Raw genomic sequence first — 13453 nt, forward strand, 5'->3', positions numbered from 1 at the left:
ATAAAAAGAAATGTCTATTAACATTGCAAAACAGAACAGTGACATGTAGCCTTCAAGTATTTAAAACAAACAATATTGTCTGGATGTCTGTCTTTGAGGTGCTTTGCTAAACTGGAAGTATTTCCTCCTTTGGAAAGAAAAGTACGACGGCACCGTTACTGCACCGCATACTGTTTTTTGCGAATCTATTGTAACGTTGCGTGTGGCTAACTTGTAGAAGGGAGACTGGAAACGGTTCCTCTTTTGCACTCAACAGAGCCGGATTTATTCCCTGCCGCAGCTCACAAACAACCCGGAGTTGGAGGTGTGTCGGAAAATAATAACAACTGGCCGGTCGGTTGCTAAGCGTTTTTGCTCTCGTTCATTGCACGTAGCTTGGCTAACTAGCCAGCTGCCATCTTTCACGTCTCGTGTTTATTTCCGTGTTTTTTCAGCATTTTTCTTCTTCCTTCATTTCACGGCAGATGAGAACACTTGTAAGCGTGTACTGCCCCTGTTAGATCCAGAAGAATCGCATCTCCAGTACCTCCGCTCCGGTACCAAATGACCATTACAGGCATCCTTCGGTACCTTCGGTACCAAAAAAACGAGTACCGTCACATTTTTTTAATTTTGGTACCGAGTTGGTACCGAAGTATCGGTTCTCGTGACATCCCTAGACATGCCCACTTTATGATGATCAATTGTAGTTTGGGGCAAGTCATAGTCAAGTCAGCACACTGACACACTGACAGCTGTTGTTGCCTGTTGGGCTTGAGTTTACCATGTTATGATCTGAGCATATTTTTTATGCTAAATGCAGTACCTTGGGTTTCAACAATATTTGTCATTGATTTGTGTTGTTAATTGATTTTCAATAATAAATACATTTGCATAAAGCAAGCATATTTGCCCACTCCCGTGTTAATAGTGTATTTAATAGTTGACAAATCTCCCTTTAAGGTACATTTTGAAAAGATAAAAAAATGTGCGATTACTTTGCGATAACTATGGACAATCATGCAATTAATCACAATTAAATATTTGAATCGATTGACAGCCTTAATTGTATTACATCATATGATGTGTTCAAGCATGTTATATGTTCCATAGGCATGTTAAAATGTATGTGAATAAGTTGTGTTTTTGGTTTTTCTATCCTCATAAACTGCTTGTTCCACCTTTTACAATTCAAAGTGCCTTTAAGCAAGGCACTGAACCTCCAACTGTCTACGTAAAACAACTTGTTCCGTATATAATCGACTTGCTTGGACAGATACTGTAAAAGCGTCGGAAAAACAGTTCCAGCAACTGTGATGACAAAAAAAAATTGGGAATTCCTGTGGTCCTGAGGTATAGAGCCCCTCCCATTTGTGAGTCAGACTAGAGAAACCTCCAGAGAGAAGGGGGAGCACCTCAACCACACCCACTCCCTATGCTATACCCCAGGCCCTGCATTAATGTCCAGCAGGGACCTATTTCCCCCCACTACTTCCAAATTGCATCTGATTAGCAGAGCACTCTCAAAAACACTCCATTTCTCACAGTCGCACAGTCTCTGCCACTCTCCTCACAATAGTAGCCTACAATCTGCTCTTCTCTCCTGATGAAGACGCAAGTGTGCCAATTTGAGGGTTATTATGCTGCAAGCCATTCTACTCCATGCTGTGTGATGTTCATGCTGTTATATCATTCTGGGTGAGACTGAGCAATATTTTTGTTGCAAGCCTTTAGATGCATATGGATGAGAGTATGTGTTACGTCATGTCTCCAGAACACATGATTATGGATCATGTGTGGATTGGTGTACATGTGGGTGTGTGTGCATTGCCCTGCTGTGTGTGTGTGCAGCCGTGCGTGCACACACATGTAAGCCACGCATGCACGGTTGCTTTTAAGCATGCATTTGCACGGAGCAGCACCAGTGGGGGGTGGATGAGCATGAGCATGTGAGGCGGTGTATGCATCCTCAGATCATATTGCCCTCACGCCCATCCATCCTCAGCTCCATTCTGCCTCCCTTCTCTCTCTCTCTCTAACCCTGTGTATTTCCCCAACAGTGAAATATCTGCCTGCAAGCCCTGTAGGAAACCAGCCAACATCACAACAGATTGTCTCGCCTCATAAATCAAAATATTACCTTATTTTCTTTTGGCGGGCATGACGAGAAAGCAGTGTCATCTGCATAAGGGCTCAGTGTGTGAAACAAACAGCATTTGGCTCACATGCGTTCATGTTGTGCCGTTACATGGTAAAAGGTTAGAATGGGAGCAGTGTGTGTGTGTGGAATCGACACTGGATTTTTTAATAAAAAATTACATTGAATATTATTTATTTTTTTTCACCCCCAGCATCTACATCGATAGATGATGCCATCTATAACCGCATCATTCTCAAATAACGTTTCATTAATCCAGTGACAGGGCCACAGAGGGAGGGGAGAGGGAAGCAACAAGATGATATAGGATGAAGTCAAACACTCAACATCCCTCCTCCACCATCCATCCCTCCATGCCATGCAAACACGCATCCATCCAGCGCTGCACATACCTGGTGTGTGTGTGTGTGTCAAATCCCCGCGCAGATAACAGCCAGCGGTAGTAGAGAGAGAGCACAACGAGCCGTGTGGAGCCGTGTGTTTCCAGCGAATGGTCGGCGACGGTAGGAGGGAGGAGGAGGAGGAGGGAGGAAGAGAGGAGAGAGATGCTCGGTGCGCAGCTGCCTGCTAATACCAGAGCTCACAGCATCTCTCCCGCGTCCGTCAGACACCACATCCCACAACCCTGCCTCCGCGCACAAACACGCACACACCTCTCCTCCATGCCACCTCTTCTGTCTGTCTGGCTCCTCTCCTCTGCTGCTGTGCTCCCCTGTTCCGCGTTATGGTGGTGGGGGAGACCGAAGATGCTGCTGCTAGATGATGATGCTTTCTCCACGATTGACACAGAGTCACACACTCCTGCTCGTAGACACAGCACAGGGGGTGTCTAGTCCAAAAGAAACGGGTGGTGCTGTCTGGAGAGGATGTGGAGATGTGGAGATGTGGAGGCAGACCGCGCTGCTCTCTGCTGCCCAGACTGAGGCTCTGCTCCTCGGCTGGAGAATGTCTGTCCCTCCCCTGTACAAATCTCTCTCTCTCTCTCTCTCTCCCGCTCTCTCTCTCTCTCCATGATTTCTCTCTCACTCTCTCTCTCCATGATTTCTCTCTCCCTCTCTCTCCCTCTCTCTCTCTCCATGATTTATCTCTCTCTCTCTCTCTCTCTCCCTCTCTCTCCCTCCCTCTCCCCTCTCTCTACACACACACACACACACACACACACACACACACAAGACCCCCCCCCCAAAAAAACCATACACAGATGCTTTAAGTGAGAGGGATGCAAAAAAAAGAGGAGAGAAAGGTGGAGTGAGGCTGAATTAGTGTGTTCTAAATCATGTTGTATGATCACACCACTGCAAACATTACACATTCCGATGGAAACATTAGTATGATGTAATGGGTCAATAAACCTTAAGCACCACAGACACGCATGGAGGAGCAATGTTGAGCTACATACAGAGAGGTATTATTGCTTAAATTTTTTCCCATAAACCCGTGCGCCACTATACTTTTGTGCATACGCGCACAAAAGTATAGTGGCGCACGGGTTTATGGGCTTTCCTGCTTGCGGGGCGCGAGGAAGCGCACTTTCATCTCTTTTTTTTTGTCAAACACGCGCGTGCACTTACTTACACGCACTCTATGATCCCGAGCCACCCCTCCACAATCTCTCCACAGAACACCATTCATTCATTCATCCCATCATCATCAGCAGCCAGGCTGCGACAGACAGAGCCTCCTCACGTAGAGCCTTTTTATGCACATCATCTAACTGCGTCTCTCACTGGAAATGTCGTCATACATGATTGCTCATATTGCAGATTAGTCATCGGTGTATTAAAACACCATCAGCGTCGTTGGAAAAATGCACATAGCTATAAAAAATAAAATCAATTATTTCGAATAAAAATACACTTAACCTCGCGACAAAAATGGCAATTTCTTAACATGTCCCTGTGTGACATTTGGCTAATTGAGTCTTGTGTCATTGTTGACAGGGTACAAATTAATACAGTGATGTGGAAATATTGCAGGTGAGCTGTCACATGATAGTCAGACCCTTGCTGTACTGCCTTGGTGGTGATTATTAAGCATTCAAATAAAAACCCATCTCCATCTCTCAGCTGTGTGTCTCTCATAAAGTGTGCCTCCCTCTGTCAGTCTCGCTCTCCTCTCTCAGCTGAGATGTGTGTCATGCGTTCCTCCAACAGCCACTAATTGTCTGGCCTTCTAGCGAAATCACATTTCTCCCTCTCTCTCTCTCTATCACATGGGAGGAGAGGTAGGATGTAGGGAGATGTGTGCAGTTGTGTGCGCAAGCGCGTAAAGGTAGAGGAGGCCATGGATGGAGGAGGAGGAGGAGAAGGGGGTGAGGGTACTACTGATGTTGTGCATGGCTGCTGCTCGCCCCCTGCTGGTGATGAAAGTAACTGCAACCTCAGCTGTGTCTGAGCCAGTCTGACCCAAATGATCCCCCCCTCTCCAATTACATGCATCACATTTGTGTTCAGACAGAAATAGCAGAGCACAGCTTGATTTATGTTAGCATTTGACATGGTGCAGCTCGAGTCTAATTTTGATCTGGGGCAAATTAAAAAAAAAAAAATAGTTGTCTCTGGAGAATATTATGGAGTATTTTAATATTGTGCAATATTTATTGTCGTCAGAGACATCTTGTAGTGTACTGTTTAACTGTAAAATGAGAAAGTTTCTGAAAACATTTGAGGCGAGAAATAGGCATTACAGCAACAGAATATTGATTCATATTTGATCAGCGCTGCCTAGTTTGACCGTTTGATCAGAGTTTGCGAGTGATTGACAGCTGCTCAGAGACTGCAGACTCCAGCTTGGCTCTAATTGGTTGTTTTCCTCCGGTCAGTGAAACCTTGCAGATGCCATTAGGAGCACCGGAGATGATTAAAAACATATTTTTTTTTAATCATAGTTGGTTCAATTTTACCTACTGCAGCTTTGATGTCTATCAGTGCAAAAAAAATAATTTCTGTAAAAAAGACAAACAACGACAATGCCTAATATTACATTTTTGGGTTCACCCCTCTCATATTCCTTAATTTTTCTATTTCAGTTTCATTCTCCATCCCTTTCTCTCTTGTGTATTCCACTTTCTGCCTTTTCTGGAAACCCTTGCTTCTGTTTGTGCCTTGAGCTGCCAAGGGACAGCTAGCCAAGACTCCCGAGGTCTTCTCCACCTCCATCCCCCACTCTCCTCTCCTCTCCTCTCCTCTCCTCTCCTCTCCTCTCCTCTCCTCTCCTCTCCTCTCCTCTCCTCTCCTCTCCTCTCCTCTCCTCTCCTCTCCTCTCCTCTCCTCTCCTCTCCTCTCCTCTCCTCTCCTCTCCTCTCCTCTCCTCTCCTCTCCTCTCTCCAGCCCTCACCTCTCCATGCTTGTGTAACAAATATATCATCCTGCTCTGGTTCTCTCTCTCTCTCTCTCTCTCTCTCTCTCTCTCTCTGTGATCACCCACAATGTGTAATTTTTATTTCAAATTGAACACATTTCTTATTCAAGACATCCATGTCTCTGATTATTAATGTCTTTATTGTAGATTCAACTGACAACAAGGAAATAAACTGATCATTTGCTCTCATTTACAGGGAATCCACTCAGAAATATTCTGATTTGACAAACAGTAACCTACAACATCCTCTGTACAGCAGGATGGTAAACAGATACAAAAAAAAAAACAGACCTAGTAAACAGATTTTAATGAGCAAGGCTTCTTAGCCTTAAAACTCCAATGAGCCGTTAAAAACACGCTCTGTTCTAGTTGTCAATCATTCTCCGCGAAGACGCCACAGTTTGAAACACGAATTCAGACAGGCCACGTGCTGATAGAAGAGAAACTAACTTGAGGTGCATCTGTTATTTCTGAAATAGCTGCCGGCTTTGTGCAACCATTAAGTTAAGGGTGTTTGACGTGCTTATTTCTGTGAGCTGATTTCAAACGAACATTATAAACTCCTTTCCAAACAGCCTTATAAAACATCACTCAATCTATGGCGGTGATTTCAGATTGAGTGATGTTTTTTTCTCTTTATCAACAAAATAACTGGCATTCAATGTAAAATTATGCCATTTTGTAACCGACATTCAGAAGAGACAGATGTTCCTGTTGTGAAGAGTTAATTTCACAGACCTTTTCGGTATTATTTCACATATGAATCCATCTTCTATAGCCCATTTGACAACGTACCGCCATCTGTTTGGAAGTGAGTCATTGACGCCAGCCTATGCATGTGAAGAGTTCTGGCTGTGTCCCTGATTATTATGAGCAACCATTGCACCCCTATTGATAAAACTAATTTACTAATTCCTCACTCTCTCAGAACTATAGATATACAGTATCTCTATTCTTATTTCTATCCCAAATCACCACAGAAAATAGCGCCTGGACTTTAACTCCACTTTAAGTCCACAGAAACCACCTTTCTTTGTGTCATAAATGGCATTTTGATGACATTTGGTCGGCGGACTCTGGTGGCTGTTACATGCCGTTTCTCCTCATTACTAGTGCTGCATTTGACAGTATTGCTCTTTCTGAATAAGCTCTAAAGTATATATATCTGGAACTGCACATGCATGGTTTAAATATATGTCTAATAGAAAGTTCTAGGACTTCACAAATTATTATATCAGCAGCTCCTTTAGTGGTGTGCCTCAGGGATCAATTCTTGGTCCAATGTTGTTTTGTGTATCTGCTCCCCCAAAGCCACGTCATTTTCCATTTTACCCTCACTTACTTGCTGTTGGGTTGATGATACAGCTATACTGTATCTCTTGTGTAATGTAACCATATAATGAGTCAATAAAGCCAGACAATTCTAAATTGCCTTAGTGTGATGAAAGAAAGAATTCCTTAAAATTTGCCGCAGCTTGAAAAAACAGAGACTCTTTTTACTGGCCTCATTCGTCTATTATATCACACATTTAATGCTTTAATGACCTGTCCAAACAGTCACAAACTTTACAGCAGGGCTTGGGAGGTTGCGCTGCTGACGCACCTGCCGTTACTAAGCAATCAAAACCTTCGTGGTGTGATGACGATGATGAAGTTGCGGTAATTTAGCAGTAAAAGCCGTAAACTGACTAAACTAAAGAAAGTCAAAACAAAGATAAATGGATTTCCAGCACCGTAAACCCATCACAGTAGCTTTATCTTGTCAATATACAGTATGTGCTATATGTGTGTGTCTGTTTGTGTGTGTGTGTGTGTTTGCTTTGTTTTCTGACCTGCAGAGGTGACGCTAAATGCTGAGCCGCTGTACCACTGTGACTTCTGCAGATACAAGATTTGTATGCTTAAGAAACGTCACGGCACAAGACTTGGAGCTTTCATCTTAACCCAGGAGAATCAAAATATCAAGACCTTTATCCTCTTGAGGCAGAAACACGGGAAAGCTGGCACTAATGAGACAGGCAGATGGCCTTTATATAGCCCTTTAGTGGTTAAAATCCTTCCAGCGAAGCATAAAGGGATAGCTATGGGCTGATGTAGCATTAAATCCAGCACATGACTATCAGCTTGAAGGGAAATATCTTTACATTTACATTGAGGAGAGAGGCCACATTGAAGGAGTTTTCAGATCACACAGCTGTCGACACACAGCTGGCATCAATTCACGCTGCCTTCAGCACTATAGTGGATTAACATTTTCATCATATTAGCACCTGGTGAACCAGAGAGTGTTTAATATTGTTATTGGGGGTCTACAGGATAGCAAAGAAAAAATGGTGTGAATTGGAAATAGGAGGGGTCATGAGTGATGATGGTGGTGTTTTTTTAACACCCATCCATATACAGTAATCCGTCCAGCGATGATGAAGTCTAAAAGTCTAAAAGCTGTGCTTGAATAAAATTACACCTGAAGCAACTCAATGCACATGTTTCCAGAGGTCCATTAAATTATTTTTGCGTCTCCCAATTTGTTAGCAGACTCCGCAAAGAAACAAGATCAAGAATCTACAGTCATGCTAGCAACTCTGTGAGGCTGTCCTTTGAGCTAAATGCTTATGTCAGTATGCTAACATGCTCACAATCACAATGTTAATGTCAATGTTTAGCAGGTATACTGTTTACCATGTTCACCATCTTAGCTTTGCATGCAAGCACTAAACAGAAAGTACAGCTGAGGCTGAAGGAAATGTCATTAGTTTTCAGGTATTTGGTAATAAACCAAAGTATTGGACAGTATACAATTTTAACCTGATGATGCAACACGTTCTCATCCCAACTCGTCACATACCGACGCTTTGTCAGATCCATTGGCGTCACTTTTTCGGTCGCATTTAACACATGCTTAATGTTGTGAATTAAACAAAAATACTTGCTTAGCATTAGGCAACAAAACCACTTAGTTAAGTTTAGGGGAAAAAAACATGGTTGGAATTAAAATTACTACGTTTTTAGAGTAGAAATGTGACTTAACGTTGTGAAAACGTGTCACGAACGAACAACGGATTGTAAAGTGAAAGTGAAACATAACACACGGGACATGAACAACGGTCTCCTGGATGAAAGCCTTGTGTTTGTTGGAAAGTGAAGGGACCACCAGAGTTGTTACTATTCACCCTGAGGGGGATATGAATGCCTATACTAAACGTCATGGCAATTCATTCAATTGATGTTGAGATACTTTACTCAAAAACACGTAGGTAAACTAGGTAGTGCTAAAGGAAAAGTCGGATCAATTCATTGAGTAGATGTTAAGATATCTTACTGGATGTAGAGAAACTGGGAACTGCTCTGCTCACTATAGGGGAAGTCAGGGCTCACCAAAGTTATTACGATACATCATCTGTAAACCATGAATGTCCGCATACAAAATGTCATGGCAAACCATCTGATAGTTGTTGAGATTTCAGTATTCTGGCTAAAAATATCTGCAGCTGAACTCAGGCAGCTAGTGAGCAATATGGAGGAGAAATAAATGTAGTTTGGTGAAAAAAGTTTAACTTAAGATTGAAGGATAGTGTGAGGATGTACAGGCCAGCAGGTGCAATTTGACTATCATTTGTGAATTAACATTTAAAGCAGTGAACAGTGTCCATTTTATTCTCAAAAATGTCACCACTGAGTATAGCTGAGTTTGGTGACCTGTAGTTTTTCTTAAACAGTCACAGAAAGTGATAGTGTAAGGATTAAGTATAATTTAAACCGTTTTTGTCAGAAATGTAAGTTTTGTAGTCAGTTTACATTTGTGGAGATGGCGCTTTTATTCTGAAGGATTCAGTCATACGGTCGTCGCTTCTGGAGGAACACGGGAAAAATATTTCCTGGGAGAAACCTGGTTTCTTGAGAAAATGTAAATGTTTTGCGACAATATAAAATGCTCATGGGGGAGTGTAAAGGAGTTAAAAGAGGGTCTTTTTTTCCTCCTCCTATTTATAATACTGCAACAGTATAAAATGCTCATGGGAGACTGCAAAAGCCATGAGGGTCTTTTTTTCCTCCTCTTCCTATTTATAATACTGCGGCAATATAAAATGCTCATGGGAGAGTGCAAAAGCCATGAGAGGGTCTTCTTTTTCACCTCCTATTTATAATAATCTCCCCAGTGTCTCATGTACAGTTAGTAAAATATCTGTTTGTATCTAATCACATTTTAGCATTTGTTCATTAAAAAAAACAAATGTGCTACAGACCTACTTCAGTGTTAATAGATTTCACAGAGCAGAAGAGACACAAAACATAAGCAAAACATTTAGTCCTCTCAGCTCACTGAAAAGTGCAGAGCTGAGCAATTCAATCTGAGAGTGATAAAACCACCTTTAAGGTATCACTAAGGATACAAAACTTTAACAAGAGGCACTGCTGTGAAACCATGGATAGGATCTTTAATCCAAGTGAGTGCTGGGGTCGAAAACAAGATGGACAGGGTCGTGTCGATATAGTTTTCAGTTTGAGAAACAAATATGGATTTCTTGCACTCCCGTGTTTATTCGTTCATGGAATGCAGGATCACAAAACGCTGTCAATGTTTGGATTTCAGCCTACAGTTTGAGAAAGAGAGCGTTGTTTGGGCTCACGAGACGTTGAGAGAGACGCTGTGGATCAATCAGAGGGCGTTAAGTCCCTGGCAGAGCCACAGTCCTCTCCTCAATTCGCCCAACTGCTGCATTGCAGATAAAAAAAACCTCCTCTGCCAGACACCTCATACACACAACAGGGACCAGCTAACCCTCTAAATTCACTAAATCACACACCATCACGTATATTTTTCAGCAATCGGGATTTTTTATACATATAAAAATATATAAATACAGTAAATGTGCAGTTCCGAGTGTACCAAATAAACAAATGTTGAGCTCTTGACATAACCACAATTACAATACACAGGCTGTAATCCTTCAAAACATCTCTGGTCTTGTCTGTGGTCTCCAGCTTACACCATATAAGAACAATTTAAATCCTTTTTTTTTCAAGCTGAATTTTTTTCACATTAAGGCCCCGACACACCAAGCAGACGGTCGGACGTCGGACAGTTTGGAGCCGTCGGTGAGCGTCCGTCGGCCTACTTTTTTTTGGTGTGTCCCACAAAGTCGGCTCTAATCTGCCTGTGTCAGAGTTTTTTCGGCCGATTCGGCATGTTGAATCGGCAGCAGAGCCCGTCGATGAGAGAAATCACTCTGATTGGCTGTTCAGCTGAAGCGAATTAGTGCACGAGAAGAAAAACGGAAAAGCAAGTCAACGAGTAAAGTCAAGAGGAAAAACAAAGAAGGTTCTTCTCATTTTTCATCTCATCTGATCCCTCCAATACGCGGATATTTTCACAACGACTTAGCCGTCTGGATGAAGCTAAATGGTGAGTGAGAGGGGTGTGAAAATGGTCGGCATACGCTGCTCTGTTTCATGTATGTATCATAACAACGGCTTGTATATCCGCAATCCTCAGTCTTCCGTTTTCCCTTTTTGAATGACGAATACAGACTACCGCGACCTGCTGGTGTGGAGAGTTATTTCATCTCACACAGGCGCACAACCTACGTGTTAACTGGCCGTCGGCTGTCGTCTTTGCGGTAGGGATGTGCATTCCAAGCAAAAAATACTATTCGAAAATCACTGGGAATTATTCAATTATTATTTTAATAATTAAAGAAAATATTTTTTTAAGAGGGGACGAATATTCGCATAAACTATTCGATTTTTTATAATGAACGACTATTCGAAAAATCGAAAATCATAACCCATCCCTACTTTGCGGTGTGTTCAAGCTAGTTCTTTGATGTTGGGTTGGTATGTCTGGGCCTTTACACACTTCACAACACTTTCAAACATCTGCACTGGCATAAATTATCTCTCTGTATACAGTAGCTCTGAGTAATTACGACATTTTCAAGACAACTTATTCCTGCTCACTCACTTGTTTTCTGCACTCAAGCCGATGCTCACATTAAAAAATAATTAGCATTTATGAGTTTAAAATGAACCACAGTTAACTAGAGCAGACAATTTTCATTTTGTATAAGTATGGTTTATTAATGCAGTGCCATTGGGGGTGTGCTGCTTCACCACCGTTGCTTAATTGCACTGTAATGCCAGATGGATAATAAAGAATCCAGCAAAAAAATAGCCTATATAGATGACTTGTAATTATCACTGCAGGGCAGGTGTGGATGTGTGAGGCAGTTTGCATTCGCAGGAAATCTAGACTAAAAATAACATATATCATATCCAATATTACAATACAATTGCAGCCAATGTGTGCATGAGCATGATGTTATTTGGTGAATTCTACCAACAGAATTCAGATGTGGCAAAGCAATTTGTCTCGACTCAACATGGCTCCTTCACTAAGCTAATTATCATCTTTGCTTTTGACTGCGGCAGGTAAACCAGGATGTTTTGAGAGAGTGAGTGGGGCTCATCAATTAAAACTTTAATGGACAATTTTGTTGCTTTTAATTAGGGCTATCATTGTCCTTAGTTAATTGTGATTAATCCTAAATTAATCACACATTTTTTATCTATTCAAAATGTTTCTTAAAGGGAGATATGTCAAGTATTCAACACTCTTATCAATACAGGAGTGGGCAACTATGCTGCTTTATACAAATATATGTATTGGATTTTGAAGAGGTTAATTAAAATTCGCTAAAAGTTGCGTTAATGCATTCAAAAAATGAGTGGCGTTAAAACAAATTTGCGCTAATGCGTTGTTGAGGCGTTACTTTGACAGCTCTACTTTTCATAAGTATTATTATCTGCCTTGATTCCTTTAGCCTCCTGTATGTTTTGTGTCTGTTGTTGTGTTCCGGTATCTCCATTTTTTGGTGATGTTATCTGTCCCCGTTTGTACATGAATATTGTATATGAAACTTTTTATTTCGCTGCCCATCTTGACCAGGACTCCCTGGCAGAAGAGATATTGTATCTCAATTGAACCTTTCTTGTTAAATAAAGGATAAATAAAAAAAATTAAAAAATGGACTGAGAGCTTATCTTTGAAAAGCAGCACATCATGCCCCAGATGACAAACTGTCCTGCTCCTCTGAAACCCTTGGCTTTTTCACAGCTAGAATTACAATAATTATTCTTGCTGCTCACGCAGCCTAACAGCAGAATTGTCTCAATTATCGCTTCTGTTTACACCCTAACTAACTGTGATTAGCCGTCAGTCTCGAGTTGGAGGTGATTTGTCAAACTGGAATGCACAATGGTAAATTAATGATATTAACTCCACGTGGCTTCACAGACCATCATAGTCCAGCACATAACACCTAGTAAAGCCACAACTCGATATATTTACGTTTCAGGTTTTTGTACGGATTCAAAAAACAAGATTTTAAGGTGCTAGCCAGGCTACTGTAGCCGTTTCTCCTCTTGTCCTAAGATAATAACATTAAATGAACAAATACTGTAGGAGCGTGGTATCACTCACTAAAAATTCAATATGCATATTTCACAAAATGTCTAACTATTCCTTTAAAAATAGAATACAATTCAAAACAAGAACATGCGGATTAAAATTACCCGGCACACCTGATGCCTACAATGCTTTGGGGTTTTAAATGCTCACCATCAGCAAATACAACATCAATTAATTAAAGTTGATGGCAAGGCTCCATATGTGACGTGATTTGGATTGATGTGACGAACAAATGAGAACCTGGGACTTAATTTGAGAATTGGCCCTTTGGCTCAAGACAAGAACCTAAAATTTGAGAACTTGTAACCAGCGACGGTGACTGAGCCTCACTTCTGGTTAGTGGTGTCGCTGAATGAGTCAGCTTTATCCAGAGCTAAGAGCTGCTCGTCTCACTCTATCTTTCCCCCTCTCTCTGTGTCTGTGTCTCACTTTCTCTCTCTCTCTCACACACACACACACACAGTCACATACACACACAATCACCAGTA

The 13453-nt window shown here is 41.7% G+C and overlaps 2 protein-coding genes across 2 annotated transcripts in view; both read right to left on the reverse strand.

Moving 5' to 3' along the window:
* unc13c (unc-13 homolog C (C. elegans)) overlaps positions 1-3134 on the reverse strand; it is a 133400-nt gene extending 130266 nt beyond the window's left edge. Inside the window, exon 1 of the mRNA XM_074611026.1 lies at positions 2530-3134. The gene's annotated coding sequence lies outside the window, so the exon portion shown is untranslated. The remainder of the gene's footprint in view (positions 1-2529) is intronic.
* insyn1 (inhibitory synaptic factor 1) overlaps positions 1-13453 on the reverse strand; it is a 625574-nt gene that overhangs the window by 470392 nt on the left and 141729 nt on the right. The gene's annotated exons all lie outside the window — the stretch shown is intronic.

The sequence above is a fragment of the Sebastes fasciatus genome, chromosome 2 (assembly GCF_043250625.1).
Source record: "Sebastes fasciatus isolate fSebFas1 chromosome 2, fSebFas1.pri, whole genome shotgun sequence".
NCBI classification, from domain to species: Eukaryota; Metazoa; Chordata; class Actinopteri; order Perciformes; family Sebastidae; genus Sebastes; species Sebastes fasciatus.